Here is a 3,354-nt window from a genome sequence, read left to right as displayed (position 1 = left end):
GACAGTAAAAGCTGAAAGTCCACAGGTGACAGACACTGAGGTAAGCACATTTTTAAAATAAATTTTAACAATCATTATTACCATCTACAACCAGAAGAAAATAGCAGCCACTCCTAATTCCTTTCCCCACTGGTAACTTTTTGGTGAATATTCTTTTAAATGAAAAAAACAAATGTACTCCAGCACCACATGTGGGCTATTTGAAGAAACCAATTGTGCAAAAACGTTATGCGTCCTGACAGGCTACTTACTACTCCATGATATTAAGCTTATTAAAGATTATTGCTAGTTTTTAAAAGAGTGGTGATGATATTGGGATTATACTTTTTAAAAAGAGTCCATATCTTTGAGAGACCATTAAAATATTTGTGAATGATACGTAATGTCTGGGAATGGCTACAAAATTGAGACAGGGGATGGGAACTCACTATTCTGTCTTCTTCCCTTTGTGTGTGTTTCAAAGTTCCCATAATCAAATGCTTTTAAGATGCCATGACCCACTCTTTCTACTCCTATGTATTTACCGAAGAGAAAAGGGAATTTATATTCATGTGCAGACTTGTTGTACCTGCATGTTCACAGCAGCTTTATTTGTAATCAACTGTTGTATTGTAAAGAAAGTATCTGGTCTTTGTCCCAGGTTCCTGAAAGATAAATTCTAAATCCTTGGATTTTCCTTGAGCAATAGGAGTGTTGGTTGTTCATGGTGGGGCGTGACCACACCTGAGTTTATGCAAATGAGATGACTCAGGATGGGGATTGGTTGTGCAGGAAACACCAACCTTAAGATGTCAACCTGACCTTAAGGGATGGGGGGCATGGTGGCTGCAGATTAAGTTCAATCTCATAGCCAATGATTTGATCAATCATACCTATATAATGAAACTCCAGTAAAAACTCTGAGCATCAAGGCTCAGCAGAGCTTGTTGGTCAGTGAATGCATCTGAAGTGAAGACAATCTTGTTGGCGACTATGCCCTTAACTTGTGGGGTCTGCCTTAACTCCAGGTGGTTAGTGCCAGAATTGCATTGTATTGTATCACAAAAAGCCTGGAAAAGCCAGATGTCATTCCAGGTGAATGGATAGACTGTGGTACATCCACACAACGGAATACTACTCACCAAGAAAAAGGAACGAACTATACATCCACACAACAGCATGGATGAATCACATACAATTATGCTTAGGGAAATAAGCCAGACAAAAGAGTACATACGGTTAGATTCCATTTATAGAAGACTCCAGAAAGTGCTAACTCATCTATAGTGACAGATAACAGGTCAGTGCTTGCCTGGGGATGGGGAGGGGTAGGAGGGAGGGATGACAAAGGGACAGGAGGAAAGTTTTGGGAGTGACATATGTGTTCACTATCTTGATGGTGGTGATGGCTTCATGGATGTCAATACCTAGCAAACTGTACACTTTAAATGCAGCTCATTTGATGTCAATTATACCACAAGATAGCTGTTTTTAAATGTATCTATCTGTTCTTTTTTGTCCATCAGTAAATATTTATTGAGCACCTACTGTGTGCCAGTCTCTCATTTTGGAGCTAGGGGACACAGTTGTGAACAAGAGAGATCAAGACCCCTGCCCATGTGATAGTTTAGCAGGGGAATACAGACAACAATAAAGAAATTTAAATACACATTCTTTTTTTTTTTTTTTTTTTTTTGGCCACGCCACATGGCATGCAGGATCCCAGTTCTCTGACCAGGGATCAAACTTGTGCCCCCTGCAGTGGAAGCATGGAGTCCCAACCACTGGACTGCCAGGGACTTCCCTAAATACACATTCTGTATATAGTCAATCCTCATTATTTTCAGGTTTGGTATATGCAAAATCATCTCGTTGCTAAACATTTATTTGTAACTCCAAAATGAATACGTCTGACTTTCACAGTCATTCGTGGACATGTGCAGAATGGTGAAAAAATGTGTCACCCACCACGAATTTTCCCTGCTGAGGTTGAACCAGGCAATGCCCGTCTTCTGATTTCAGCTCAGATTGTGGACAAGTGTCCTTTTCTGGGTGATTTGAGTGTTGTGTTGTGTTTTTTGTGTTGGTGGCAGTGGTGGTGGTGATTTGGCTCTCTAAAGTGGCCCCAAGCGTCGTGCTGAAGTGCCGCCCAGTGTCCTAAGCTTATGGGGAACATACGTGTGTTAGATGAGCTTCATTCAGGCATGGATTATAGTGCTACTGGTTGGGAGTTCAATGCTAATGAATCAACAATATATATTAAATGAGGTGTCCCTAAACAGAAATACACATAAAACAAGGCTATGTATTGACTGGTTGATGAAAATCTTGTGACCCAGAGGCTCACAGGAACCTAACCTCGTACTTCCCCCAGGAGCGGTGATCCAGCATTGGCTAGGTCCGTGTTTGTGGCAACTTTATAGAACAGAACCCCTATGAATAAGTAGAATCAACTATAATACAACAGGAAGGAGTAAGTGAAGGAAGAAAAATTAAGTGGGGCAAGGAGGGAGGTGCTTTTTAGAAGGTTTCAGGGAAGATACATTTGTGCGGAGACCTGAGTAGAGGGGATGAGTGAATCATGTGGGTCTCTGGGGAAAGGCAAAGGCCCTGAGGGATGTATGTGTGTTTCAAACACACATCAAAAGAATCACCGTACACACTCTTTTGGAATCTGCTTCTTCCCTTAATGTAGGAGAAACATACTCTCATGTCAATACAGGGCCACTGAGATTTGTTTTCAAATTTAGCTATTTGTCAAAGGAAGATTTATCACACCAAACATCTCTCGTGCTAAGGCACTGTAGACAACAGTATGGCAGTTCCTCAAAAGATTAAACTGTATGATGCAGTAATCCCACTCCTGAGTATGTACCCCCAAGGAATTGGAAAGAAGGGCTCAAACAGATATTTGCACACCCATATTCATAGCAGCATGATTCACAATAGCCAAGAGGTGGAATCAACCCAAGTGTCCATTGACAGATGAATGGATAAACAAAACACAGTATATACACAAGAATGGAATGCTATTCAGCTTAAAAAGGAAGGAAATTCTGACACCTGCTACAACGTTGATGAACCTTGAGGACATGATGGTGAGTGAAATAAGCCAGACACAGAGGACAAATATTGTATGATTCCACTCACAGGAGGTTGGATGATAAAATGGTGGTTGTTGGTCTCATCTCAGCAGAGCTCCTGGTTCCCCTAATGGCCCCTGAACTTGGGCAGTCACATCAGTGGCTGGTTTTATTTTATTTTGTAAACTTTTTATTTTATATTGGACTGTAGTTGATTTAAAATGTTGTGGTAGTTTCAGGTGTACAGCAAAGTGATTCAGTGATACATATACCTGTATCTATTCTTTTTCAA

The sequence above is a fragment of the Eubalaena glacialis genome, chromosome 4 (genome assembly GCF_028564815.1).
Source record: "Eubalaena glacialis isolate mEubGla1 chromosome 4, mEubGla1.1.hap2.+ XY, whole genome shotgun sequence".
Lineage (NCBI taxonomy): Eukaryota > Metazoa > Chordata > Mammalia > Artiodactyla > Balaenidae > Eubalaena > Eubalaena glacialis.
Note: the sequence above shows the minus strand (reverse complement) of the source record.